This window comes from Acipenser ruthenus, chromosome 17 (genome assembly GCF_902713425.1).
Source record: "Acipenser ruthenus chromosome 17, fAciRut3.2 maternal haplotype, whole genome shotgun sequence".
In the NCBI taxonomy this organism is placed as follows: Eukaryota; Metazoa; Chordata; class Actinopteri; order Acipenseriformes; family Acipenseridae; genus Acipenser; species Acipenser ruthenus.
This window is the reverse complement of record NC_081205.1, coordinates 29,024,346-29,039,095: the sequence shown is the minus strand read 5'-3', so window position 1 is coordinate 29,039,095 and position 14,750 is coordinate 29,024,346. Positions and strand designations below refer to the sequence as shown.

Sequence of the window (14,750 nt, the reverse complement as noted above, 5' to 3'; positions counted from 1 at the left end):
TTCTGCACTTTACACTCACCATAGCAAACTGCCTGCTCCATGTTCACAACAGGACATAGCACTTGTCCAAAGTGGGCCAAGTATGTCTTATGTGTAAAAGCCAACAGTGCTTAATAGACCAGAATGTAGGCTATTTTTGTCTTTTTTCAGAATTTAGGTGGCATGTAGTGACTTATTCATACTGAATAAATCCATATTTATTGGGCATAGTAGAAATTGTGGGCCAGTTTTCCCTGCGGTTTGTCATTGTTTATTTAAACGTCTACACCCCCCCGTGCTTGCCTATGTTTTGCTTAATCATCAAAGAGTTTGGTAAATGTCAATAGATTTAGAATTGGCATCATTATTTCCATCCATCTTTTTGTGTCGGGTTCTGCTTTTAATCAGATCTACCATTTAAAGGCTCTTATTGTATTAGTATGACTTAATTCCACTAGCTTGTTTACAAGGGTTTAATTGCTTATGCACCAGTGTGAAAGTGGCTCAGGTTCTCCATTGAGAGATCTGGAACATTACAGCTGTGTCATAAGGGCATGTTTCTGATACAGCTAAGCCATTGTTCTCCTTTCCCTCCTTGTTGTTACATGAAATTGCAGCTGAGTCGTCTCTTACCTGGCTTCAGTTTTATCAGCCTTCTTCGTTGGAGATGCATGTGCTAAGAAGTGTATTGGATATGTTATCCCACAAGAGAATGCCTGGAGGTCTATGGGTCTCTGATGTTTGTAATAGTATAATTAATGATTTATTTGTGGTTAAACTGATGTAATTTATCTTCCATATGTTAGCAATATAGCCAAATATATTTTCTGCATTCCTGATTCTAACGTTGACATTTTTGATAAAACTGCTAACTTGAATAACCAAAAGCATTCTTTTTTTAATAAAGTCTAAATGAATTCAATTCAGGTTTTTTTTGTTGTTTTTCACATTGGATAATATGAATTTTCAAATGACTTAATACAGTTAATAAAGTAATTTACGGTAAGTGTGCGCACAAAGTTTAAAGCCAAACCCCAAACCATACCATTTTGTGGGTCTGTTTGTTGATGAGGAACTGTGAACTGGCAGCATTGAAATCGGATCATTGGTGTTACTAAGAAAGAGAGAGGTGAAAAAAATGTGTAATGTATTTCGAATTGAACATCTCTTGCATTTCATTTGGCATTGGGATGTCCGATTTATAAGATAGGTTCGATGCCAAGGACATCCAGCAGATATAAGTTTTAAACTGCATTCTTTAATGTCTCATTTCAGGTTCTCTGTAGATTCTTTCAAATGTCTTATCATAGTGAGAGATAGTCAATAAAATAATGATTGTTTGTGGGGCTGTGCAAATGTTGCCTTTTCCAAAATGTATTGGATATACATTCATATACACTATTAATTAAAAAAATATATTCAGAAATGTCACTTTTTATAAAATGTGCTTTGAATAACGCAGGATAAATTCAGTGACAATACTAATGTGTGTGAATGAATTATGTTGTAGACCACAAACACACGCTTTGAAAAGCCAGAGGACCAACCATTTCCAGATGTTGGAATTTCAATGAATTACAACAGCATTCTCTTCATATTGGCATTTCAAGTTACCAACTGAAAGAGAAGTAGTGTTTCATCAATAGCAACATCAGTAGAGAACTTGATGGTTAACTCAGAGTCAATTCTCACCACAACCTTTTTCCACTTAAGAGAAAGTGGCCCCTCAATGACAGATTTGAGGCATGCTTGACTTGACGCATGTGAGGAAGCTCACCTTGCTTCAACATGGTCTGTGAGACCCTGTAGTTACCCAGATTTTGGTGTAATGGGTTTAATTCTCAAATAGAAGTATTAAAGCCCCTTGAGGGTTTATGGATTCTCTTTGAGAATCCAGCAGCTCCAGTGCTTTATTCCTGGGACAATGGGCCCTTGGATGTAATAAGGCACCTCTGTGTAATATGTTCTTATCAAAAGCATGTAAACAGTGACACAAGCGATTTCAGAATGTACAGTATGTACGCAGACAATTACGCATTGAAGTACAGACAGAATACTGAGTTGTCATGCAGAGCCAGCAGATTGCTCACTTACACAATCAAATAAAATTGTTAAGTGGTGAGTGTAACAAAATTTGTATCTAACTGCAGCTGTTAAAATGAACATTCACTTGGGGTTAGGATTAGGGTTAGAAAAATACAAATTTGAATGAACACTATAGTGTTTCTGCAACAAAATACACCAGTAGTCCTGATACAGTAGAAATTGTTTTCTGTTTATAAGCAGCCCCATAAGTAAAGTAGAACTGGGTTATTGTATGAAAATGAAGTGTTACTTACTGATTATATATACTGTGTGTATATATATATATATATATATATATATATATATATATATATATATATATATATATTATTACAGTGAAGCTGCTTGTCTACATACAGTACACACCATTGCCTTGATGATGCTTCTATTTTGTACACATTAGCTGGATTGCTTTTAAGTAAAATAAGTTAAAAATCAGTCATATAATTAGAAGGCAGTTTCCAAGTTGGATGCACGATGCTGCTGAATGAGATGGTTTGTATCTGGGTCCTGCTCGTTGAGTGTTTTTACTGGTGCAGGATGCACGATGCTGCTGAATGAGATGGTTTGTATCTGGGTCCTGCTCATTGAGTGTTTTTGTTGGTGCAGGATGCACGATGCTGCTGAATGAGATGGTTTGTATCTGGGTCCTGCTCCTTGAGTGTTTTTATTGGTGCAGGGTGCATGATGCTGCTGAATGAGATGGTTTGTATCTGGGTCCTGCTCGTTGAGTGTTTTTGTTGGTGCAGGATGCACGATGCTGCTGAATGAGCTGGTTTGTATCTGGGTCCTGCTCGTTGAGTGTTTTTATTGGTGCAGGATGCACGATGCTGCTGAATGAGATGGTTTGTATCTGGGTCCTGCTCGTTGATTGTTTTTATTGGTGCAGGATGCACGATGCTGCTGAATGAGATGGTTTGTATCTGGGTCCTGCTCGTTGATTGTTTTTATTGGTGCAGGATGCACGATGCTGCTGAATGAGATGGTTTGTATCTGGGTCCTGCTCGTTGATTGTTTTTATTGGTGCAGGATGCACGATGCTGCTGAATGAGATGGTTTGTATCTGGGTCCTGCTCATTGAGTGTTTTTATTGGTGCAGGATGCATGATGCTGCTGAATGAGATGGTTTGTATCTGGGTCCTGCTCGTTGAGTGTTTTTATTGGTGCAGGATGCACGATGCTGCTGAATGAGATGGTTTGTATCTGGGTCCTGCTCGTTGATTGTTTTTGTTGGAGCAGGATGCACGATGTTGCTGAATGAGATGGTTTGTATCTGGGTCCTGCTCGTTGAGTGTTTTTGTTGGTGCAGGATGCACGATGCTGCTGAATGAGATGGTTTGTATCTGGGTCCTGCTCGTTGAGTGTTTTTATTGATGCAGGATGCACGATGCTGCTGAATGAGATGGTTTGTATCTGGGTCCTGCTCGTTGATTGTTTTTATTGGTGCAGGATGCACGATGCTGCTGAATGAGATGGTTTGTATCTGGGTCCTGCTCGTTGATTGTTTTTATTGGTGCAGGATGCACGATGCTGCTGAATGAGCTGGTTTGTATCTGGGTCCTGCTCGTTGATTGTTTTTATTGGTGCAGGATGCATGATGCTGCTGAATGAGATGGTTTGTATCTGGGTCCTGCTCATTGAGTGTTTTTATGGTGCAGGATCTGGACAGCGTGCAGAAGCACTTGAAAGAGGTGCATTTCTTCGATCTTTTTGGTTACAGCAAAGAAACAGGAGGTTGGCTGTGTTTCATGTGCAACAATCCTGAAAAGGCGACAGGTAAGAGCAGCTTCACAGTTAATGGCACACAAGCTGGCTACCACAGGCAATTCCATTCTGGAACCACCGAAAGCCATCCAGATGCTTTGGCCTCTCTGTATTGTTGCAAAAACTACTAAAATTGAGTCTGACAGCTTTCATTCAAATTAAGAAACTTTTTTTGTGATTTTTATTTCACTTCTTTTTTTTTTTGTATTTTGGTAGAAATAGATTATATGTGATATTAAACATATGGTAATAGTTATAGGAGAAGTGTTTTTAAACACAAAACATGATTCTAGACTCCTTCCAATGCTTCAAATAAATACCATTCATAGGCTTTATTGAAGCTCGTGCGGGATATTAAAGCACCAGCATCTTCTTTATATTTGTGACCTGGATTTAATCAGGGGCAGTCGTTTTTTTGTACTTTCCAACTCTTACAGGTCGATTCTCAAAGCTTCAAGAGCAAGAGAATTCATTTTATAAAAATATGTAACATGGACTGTTAAATGAAGTACCCTTTTGGCTGGTTTGACCTCGGTTAACACTTATTGGATGACCTAATGTTACCTGGTAAGTAAGTCCAAGAATAGTGCCAATTGTAGGTGTGTGAAACCAGCCTGTTTTTTTGTAATTATAGCTTGTGCCTTGGCATGTTCACTTCTGCTTGTGAGAATATTTCCAGTTCAACGTCCTATAATCCTATAATAATCTTATCGAATACGCTTCTGCAGTGGATCAAAAAGCTATAATATTTCCTATTGATTCTGTGACATATTATATACACTAAACTCTATCTAGACCCTGTTCCATTTCTGCATTGCTCTCACAAATAAGTAAAAAGGCTGTTTCTGAAAGCTGATACCTTGCATTTCAGATTCCTGTGTTCTAATAACCACTTGTTTACGGGACAATGTGATCATCTCTTGGGACAGGAGTTACGCTCCAGTCGTAACCAAATATTATGCTTGCAGCCAGTCCTGGCAAGCAAGGTTTCTTCACAACAAATGCAGCTTTCATATTATATCAGACCTGTGTGGGCAGTTTCTGGATACAAGATAACTTGTGCAGGAACTGTTGTGTCTTGTGGTCAATTCATTATAATTTCCTTATATCCGAAGTTGTAAAGGCTTCACTGTCTTCAATACAAAAAATGTACAAATGCCATGTTGAAACTGGCCCATATTTGTAAAGCCTTCGGCTCTCTAATGGAAGTGTTTGTGTTATTTTAATACACAGAATGCATGCTGAAGGGGCTGCATTGGAAACTTGCCTTTTAAAACTGTACGCCTTTGACAACACTATGACCTTTCAACTCTATTGGCAGGCACCACCTTCTGTGTAGTATAGCAGAAAAGTAATCTGTGCCAATGAAGTTGAAAAGTCAAAGCCAAGTTGATTTACTTTTTAAATAACAAAATATGAAATATGATGAGTGTCGAAATACAGCTACAGTAATCACACTGTAATGACAGTTTCAGGAAATATACATGGCACATAATACTATAGTGTACGATCAACTATATTACTACTTACACTACAACTAATTCCTCTAAGTTAAATTGGTATCAGAGTAATGTTCAGTTGTAGTTAAATATCTACATATATACAGTACAAATAATATAAGAAGTAATGTCATCTAATCTGATACATAGAATTTGGAAATATTTGATACCATAATTACATAGTAACTACAGTGTAAATAGTGTCATTATTAAAAAGTGTATCCATCTCAGTATTGCAGCAAAATAACTTAGAACTGCTCATAATGAGTGCAGACATTATTAAAAAAAAGGGAAATAAAAAAAAAATCAAATGGCATTAAATCAACATACCCTCAATGAATGGTCCTTCTCCCCTCTTTAAACAAGTAAAATAAACCTGTTTATGGCTGATTATTTTCCCTTGCAGACAATCATGCATTTTATGTGCTCATAAGGTGTGGAAAAAGTGACAGAACTGGAACAGTAAATCCTTCCTGGGCTGGTATTAGAGCAGAGTGCCCTGAAGGGATCTGAGGTATTTGCACGAAACAGAGGGGCTGTTATCCCACAGAGGCAGACAAACACTTGACACATCTAAGTAATTTCCATTCCAGTATTAGTTACCAAATGTACTTTGTAAAAACCTTTAACCTTGAACTTCAAGAACAAACCTGGGAAAACAATTATTTGCATACGGCCCAGTAAACATTTTAAGACTAGTTGGGAATTGAATTACATGTATTGGTTTCCTATTTGTAAGGAAACAATTATTAAAACTGAAAAACAATATTAGTGAAAGTCAAAAATATGTTTATTGCTGTAATACAAGAATAGAACTATTGTACAGAGTCGTGTCACTCTGGGCTGCAGTGAGATTGGTAGAACTGAGCCCCACACAATGCATTCACTTTTGTAGATTCCAAAACACACCCTTTTAATGATGTCATTTATGACCCCTCCTCACTATACCTGTACGTGGCAAGTCTCCAAGCCTCACACACATTCCTTTGCAACTGTTATCTCTGAGATTCTCCCATCCCTCATGCAAGCAAGCAGAGCAGAGCTGAAAAAGCCCCTTCACAAATGCCCATAAATGGTCATATTTGCTCTCAATCTAGTCAAACTGCATTGCAAAATACCCCACCTAAACTCTGTGCTCAATGTCTCTCCATTGAAAGTACCATACATACAATATTCTAACAATATGAATATGAACTATCAAATTTCCTTACATATTAGTCACTCAGCTGGCCTATTAAAACAGGAGGACAGGTTTACCGCAGCTATTGCAAATAATAGGTAGACAACAAGATTATTTATTATTATTATTTGTTTTTTTAGCAGACGCCTTTATCCAAGGCGACTTACAGAGACTAGGGTGTGTGAACTATGCATCAGCTGCAGAGTCACTTACAATTACGTCTCACCCGAAAGACAGAACACAAGGAGGTTAAGTGACTTGCTCAGGGTCACACAATGAGTCAGTGACTGAGCTGGGAGGTTGCAAGCCCTTTTCTTTAACCACTGGACCACACAGCCTCCTTGAGCTTGATGTAAAACTATACTGTAAAGGGACCTGAAAGTACGCTTAATACCATCTCTGACCTGTTTAACAGCCTATAACGTGTGTTCACTGCTGTTATTTCTGCTTAGATCATCGTGTACCATGCTTAACTAGCAACCACTTCTAAAAGCTGCATTTTTTAAGATGTTTTTATTTAAGTAGCCTAATTAACCGAACACTATTGTAGCTTAAACCCCTTGTCCCAGACAGCCACATCTAATTTCAAAGCGTTTTTACCCAGTTTTTGAATGTCAGTATTGAAAGAGAGAAGAAAGTGAAAGAACGTGCCTCCTTGGGCAAGGCACTAAGCATAAACAGATGACGTATCAGAGAGGTCCCTGTTGGCATCCTGTATATAATTGTAATGGCACTGCTGCTTAGGTATCCATGTATAGATACAATGTGAAATACAATCCAGAAGCTCTGTTTTCTATGTTCTTAATGAGGGTAGAGTGTTCAGGCCCCTGATAACTGGCTTTCAGAACACACTGAGCAAAGTTCTGCCATAAAACTACTCTGCATCCTAGCTGATAGCTTGTAAAGTGCTTCTAGCAGAACCCAGATGGAAAGATAAAAGCAATGTAAAAAATATGCATGTTCCTCGTACAAGTTTTAAAAACACTGGATTTGTGTTTGGCACCTGAGTTATGTAATAATTGACGTTAGCAAATTTCTCTTTTAAAATATATTTGTGAAATAAAGCACAGCTATGGGACAAACGCAGTCAGGAAGCAAAAAGAACACTAATTATTTTTCAAATGAGGCACTTTGGAACCTATTATGAAGTCATCAAGTTAATAAAGAGTTTTAGCAGAAAGTCTTTCATTCATTGTTTATATAAAATGCTCCAAAAACATCATTTATCACCATTGTTGTAGGTTTTGTTATTTGGTCATTTTAAAAAGCTGCCATGGGGACAGCGGTGCTGTAATTCAAGTTGAATCCTGGGGTTTATTGCATTTCAAACTAAATGTTTACCGACACAATGATGGATGGAGAGTCGATGGCCCTTTTCATTTTCTCTCAGAGTGATGTTACTGATTGGTGTGTGTGTGTGTGTGTGTGTGTGTGTGTGTGTGTGTGTTTAACAGTGTATATACAAACTGAAGGGCGTGTTTGTGTGCAGTTTAGTTTTGTAGTTTGTAAGTGCCGAGTCATCCCTGGGGTTTAAATGATGTTTACAATGGTGGAAAATTCTTGGAAAATGAACTCGCATTCATGCAACATAACTCATTAGAGGCCATCGGAGGAGGATGCAGCCATTAAGATTAGCTATACAGTTTCATTATTACTGTATATTATAAAATACATCGTATGGGGTGCTATGCAAATTACAAGCTGATTTTCACCCCACTCAAGTCTGATATGCATCTTATATGATATTCTATAGTATGCTCATTCTCTATTTATTAAACTGTTGCAGCATTTCATGTATCAAAAAATGAAAATTAAAGATGGAGTTCATGCACTGTTTTTTAATGAAGTGCTAGATTTACGGGATGATTGTAGTCTAGCCAATCCCCTTTTAGCAGCATTTTTAAGGAGGTGTGATTTGTGGGGTGCATATTTTAAAGTATAATAGCTCTTAAGGGTTTACTTGAGAAATTCTATCTGACATTCTCTGACAGTTTCTGAGGGGATCACCGAGAAGGCTTTTACAAAATAAACATATTCCTGACCACCTTAATTCCTCTGAGAACATTTAACCTTAAACATTGGACATCTGATTCCATGAGTTTATTGGCAACACTGTATCAATAAGTGATAATGTTGCTTTGTAGCTCTGTAGTCTGCCCAAGTTAATTGTAATGTATATGTGGTCCAGGAAGGTGAAGGTGAATCTTTTTTTCTTTTTCTTTCTTTTGCTTTTGTTTTTGTACAAAGATGGATTGTTTTAATATCATATTATAATGTGACTGTTTTAAAGAATCCACTTCCTGTCCGAAGGTAATTTTCCACTTTAAGTCCCTGTTTCCAAGTACTCAAGTCCTGGAACATCTCCTTCCTTTCGTGGCCCTTCCACCCTGATATTGTGTGCACTAAAGCCAGAGGAATGCTGGGAATGATTCGCTGAATACTCTAATATGTCCATCAATTCATTCTACTTAGCCTTTTTGGCATGGTCTGTTTTAGATTTGAAATGTGCTGGGGTGCTCATGAAAAGCATAATGCTGAGTCAGGAAGTACATGTTTGCCTGCTGATTTATGCTCTTGGACTAGAAACAAGATCAATAAATAAAACCATATATTATAACTACCTCCTTATGCAACTTTAATTCCAACCTCATGTTCATACATGTTTATAAAGTCATGTGATCATGATAGCTTTATTTTTCCTGACAATACTGTATATTACCTGCCTTACCATCCAGTCTAGAAGCCAAGGTTCAACTCTTAAGGCCTGTGATTGATAATGGGGTGTTGCCTACATGACCACATCACAGAGTAAATTAAATTATCTTGTGCTCCATAATCAAATCTATAGGTTTGTAGTAACATGTGATTTCATAGTCACATCACTGTGAGTTGTGTAAGCAATTGCTGAGGATGGAAGATGCCCACTTGAAGACCCCAGGGATGTACCCTACTTAGCTCAATCCAGTCATGCTGATGCGCTGGGGAGACTGCACTGTGGTTGATACCCAGAGCCAGCATCGCAGCCGTTGTGTGTGCTGATGCGCTGGGGAGGCAAAATAAGTTGATCCCTGGAGCCAGCATCACACTTCAGCCATTAACACCAGCGAGAAGGATATCTACATCATCAGATGGAAGGAAACACAAATGGATGAAGACGCAGATGGTCACATTAGTTTACTGTAAAGCTGCGTCTTAGTTGGTGCTTATCTTGGCGAGAGCCGAGTTCAAATCAGCATGAAGTTTTAACATCTACTCTCATGTAATGGAAATCATAAACGTAATAGTGGTCAAATATTGGTTGACGAGGTTGTACAAAATCTTTAATCGTTTCAGTTTTACCTTTCGCAAAATAAACTTAGGAAATAACTTTACATTCTTCAAATAACAAGATTGTGTCTGTTCCTTCTGTTCTCACTGAATGTGGAGATTAGCCATTGTGGTCCCTCCCAATGGAATGCTCTTTCCATGGTATCAGGCCTTTCAGCCTTCAATTTGTAAAATAAGGTAGAACATTAACTGATAGATTAAAATTCTGTATTGGGATACTGGATTTGTTTAGAAGCGCATCATTTTTTGGAAATGACTGGAACTTATTGTATGAATGTGCAGCCTTCTTGATCCAGATCACTTGAACTCAGGTTAAACAGATAAATAAATAAAACCCAGTTACTGAAGAATTCACATTTCTATCACATCTAGTCATAATCTGCCTGTTAAAGTGATAATGTAAACTGACTTCACTAAGCAGGGTTACAATAAAAATCAGAGTTCTGATTAGCGTGACCATCTTGGCTGTGTAAACAGTGCCCAGTGAATCCAGAAGTGGAAACTGTCATCCTGTTAGTGATAACATGGCAAGCACAGTGACAGATTGTTTAGAATTTGGATGAAGGAATGCTACTGCTGATTATCTGGCAAAATGGTAACAATGAATTTGGAAAATTAGACATGTACCACAAAGCCCTGTGACATCCTTCAGGCTTCATAACAATAACTACAAAGTTCAGAAAGATGAAAGCTGTACAATGGGGCATGTTTTCTCTATCCAATCCAGACCAGGGAAACATTGCTTCTAAGAACAGAGACAGGGATATTTGCGCAAACAAACGCCTCTGTTTCGAGCTTCACGGTTTTCAATGGACTTTGGGAACATGGAAGTCACCGTTTTTTGTTTATTTGCAAGTAAAGCAGTGGCAGTGCTGCTGTGGATTTCCGCCTTTCTCTTTAGGTGAATACTTGAATGCCCGTCAACAGCCGATTCTTGGTAGTGATCTACAGTAACATTGCAGGACGTACAGAAGAGCTTACCTCCATCGCTGTGTAAAACTCCTGCTGGATTCTGCTTTATGCAATCTGCTGCACACATTTTTAGAGTCATCCATTTTCTTGTTTACAGCATGTAGTATTTTAATTTCCCGCAAAGATACTGTAGTCACATGACATAATCACTGCACAGCACTCTGTGCATGGCGAATGTTACACGCATGCACACAATAGAGCTGTACAGTTTAGTCAATGTGATTTTCTTTGTGTGAAATACAAATAATAATTATGAAATGTATTTTTATTTCTTAAGAATGTTGAAAAAATCACGGTATTGGGCTAATTTCACGATTTCTGCGCAGTATATAAAAGGAGAGAAACCAACGCTATGGACTTAAACCCTTCTTGCCAGCTGCAGAAGGGTAGCCTCCCGCATTATACACGTTTACCTTTACCCACCTTTCTTTTATAAAATTCATACCCCCTAATTAAAAAGGAAAGTTTCTAAAATATAGAGAGGCATACTGTGCACATTTGAGACAGGACAGGTTTTAAAATTAGCCCTAAAACTGAAATAAATGAATGTGTAAATTGAGCATGATTCATACATTTTATACTGCACAGACTGACTCCTCTGACGTAGGACTAGAGACGGATCTCTCCCAGGAGGTAGAGGGCATGGAGCATTTTGTATTGTACATTAGCAGGAAGCTGCTTGCGTGAGAGACAGACCAGGTATGCTGTAATCGAGAAGGAATGCCTAGCCATTATAACATTTAAAAAAAAATGAACCGAAAGCAAGTTTCTGTGCTTCTCTCTTCCTGTGTGTGTGGGCCCAACCGCCCACATGCAGTTTTTGTAAAATGTCCCAAAAACGTCGACCTCACGGAGGGCACAATTCTGCTGGGGGCCCTACAATATAGCATAATTTGCATATAGGTTAATCATACCCTGACTGGAAAGTATGTTTCTGGTAAAACTTCTTAAACAGACGTGACTGGCTACCGGCCAGTCTCTTACTGTAGACCTGAAGGTAAACACTTGGTATCTGGAGTATTCTTGGTTTTAGGTTTATCCTTACAGTTCTGGACCAGATGTTCGAAGTTATAGTGTTATTGCAGGCCAGAAAATTGATATTTATGAACCCTTATATGCCTGTTATTAGAAATATGAGCATCTCACTAAATAAGAAAATTAGACCCCTGACAATTAACAGCCTGGCCTTTATTTTTAACACAAGTTTTTTCCTGCTGAGCTATCATTTTAGATTTAATAATGGGTATGAATTTCATGACGTCATCCATTAAAATTAAATCATTTAAATACAACACCACGGCGTTTGTTTTGTTTAGGGCTTTGAATAAACAGCATTTTAAATGAGCTAAATTATTAGTCATTTACTTATGTCTTGTGTCCATGCAATAGCCAAAATATTGTTTGAAAGCCCATCACCATTGCCAAAAAATGATGTGTCATTGAAATGAGAAACTGTTAAATGATGCAAATGGTCCACAGCAAGCTGGGTGAAATAAACTGGATTTTGGCAACACTTTAACTCATATTTTAGTATAGGGTGGTCATGTTTGAGTATTTTTAATGTATCATACTTTACCCCAAATCCAGACAATGTTGGCATTCAGTCCATGAAGTCCTTGTGAGATTTCTTTCTTTCTGTCTCGGGTTAACATGCATGTTAAAAACAAAAACCTGATGGCTTACTTTGGTATAGAAAGGGAAAGCCTGGTAACAACTGTTTTTGGAATGCTATTTTGGAAATTCCTAAATACTGTATTACAGCACTTTGTTTTGCATTCATTTTCACAAATTGTCTTTGTAAAGTGCATTGTACATGCTGTACTGTATAATGTAGTTTTACAACTCCCTCTGAGATATATTTTAACATATCCGATGGAACCCTGGAGCCAATTCAATTGGATATGACAGGTTTTACTGTATTATGATAGCAGGTATGATCACCAGATAGTATTGCATTCACTGTGTAATGTATTTGACCCATATAAACCAGTGTGCTTTGTCTTATAGTCGTAAACCTAGATGGCAAACCGCTCATTGAAAGCAAACTTAAGGAGAAGCAAGTTAGATGGAAGTTCATCAAAAGATGGAAAACAAGGTACTTCACATTGGCCGGCAACCAGCTTCTCTTTCTCAAAGGAAAATCGGTAGGTATTCATTTCATGCTCTCAAAAATATCTATTCTAATGATGCATTTTGTTTGCAGCTCTTGCTGTCCTGTATCCAAACTGTTTCCCCCTTTAAGGTATTTAGGAAAAAAATAGAAAAAAAAGCTTGATAAGGCTTCTTGTAAACAGGTTCTAATCAAGAAACTACGTTTTCCATTCATGATGGGGTCAGTATGATGTAATTTAAAGCAGTTAAAAAAGATGGCACACAATAATGGTTATTTAAGGATTGTAATGCAATTGTGTGTGCTAAAAAAAAACATGTATGTGAATTGCATACAAAAATAGCCAAGGTTCATATTTCTGCACTGTTACCATTTAAAATAAGAGTTGGGCTTCTCTGCTGTCCCAATGAAAATCTCCATGAGTGCATTATACTAATATGAGGCGCAGTGAACATTTCCACACTAGAGACCCGCTGCTCGAAGCAGGGCCTCTCCTTTAATAGGCCCACCTTTCAGTGTTACAGCAAAGAGCTTCCAGACACTGGATATAGCGATGGCTTTGTGGAGCCCTCCAAAGTTTTGAGTTTGCAGAGCAATTGGTATATTTCCAAGAAACATTAAGCAGGCTTAGTGCTTTAAATCATTTCAGCTGTGCTGTCCCTCATGCTCCCCCCAGAATCACTCTTTACTGTCAGCCGTACAATCAAGCTACTTGTGCCTCACATTCCCTCATGGGTTTTCGTACAGCAGAGTTTTTACTGCATTGATTACTGTCACTTAAACATGTGCAAACTATTGGGAAATCAGTACACTATATCACAAACTAGTAAATACTAGGTTTTGATGCAACAATTTTCAAATCTTCCCACCCTTAATGCATGTCAAAGAATGTCATTCTCTGTTCTTGAGAAAACATAATTTTCTTGATTTGCTGCATAATTCAGACCACATCATTTCCTTACCCAAGCACCATTTCCTCTAAACTTCTTCAAAGTGTCATGGAGCAGAGACACAAAGATAAAGCTGATCAAATAATCAATGTGAGGATTATCGTCATGTTTCTGTATAACGCCCACGTCTTTAATGGCGCACGCCACACGATTACACATGTCTTACTAAACAGATATTCCAGTAGGATCAATGTGATGGGCAGGGTTTGCAATCCTCACTGGATCAGCCGTGTTCAACTTTAAAGAGCAACTTGGCACACGCCTTCAATTTCACAACGACCGCAACTAATGTATAATTTTCTGTTTCAGTCATCACAAAAAATGCACAACTCTGAGCCCTTTGCGGCCACAAGGGGGCGCTTTAAACTTCTGAGTTTTATAAAATCACCAGTACCTGATGACTTAAATAGAAAATAATACAAAGTGGATCTAAACAAGATACCCATAATAAACTGGTCTTTAATAACAAATGGTTAACTTCATGTTTTAATGAGGTGAAATATATAGAAGGAAAGCACATGTTCTCTGTGTACTGTGTGACAGGCTATGGTTTTTTAAATTGACACAGAGATTGTTTGATTCAAAAAAACGAGTTCCAGGTACTTTGTTAAACTTTACTGTAAGATGGCCCATGTAACTGATTTATCGGCAACTTCAACAGTGTCGGCAAAAATGATCGAGCAGCACATTGTTTCTATGAAGTTCAAGCGCTCCATGTGTTGGTGTAATCAGCACCGCATAGCTACTGGAATTGATTGAATAGCTTTTATTAACCTGCTCAAAATAAATCTCTCCTCCGTGGGTCGTTGATCTTTAGACTGTCAGCCCCAGCGACTATGTATTCAGGAGAAATGGTACATGTCAGCAATGGAACAGCATGTAAC

At 38.0% G+C, this 14,750-nt stretch overlaps 1 pseudogene; it reads left to right on the top strand.

Moving 5' to 3' along the window:
* LOC117423201 (ventricular zone-expressed PH domain-containing protein homolog 1-like) overlaps positions 1-14,750 on the top strand; it is a 47,599-nt pseudogene that overhangs the window by 31,189 nt on the left and 1,660 nt on the right.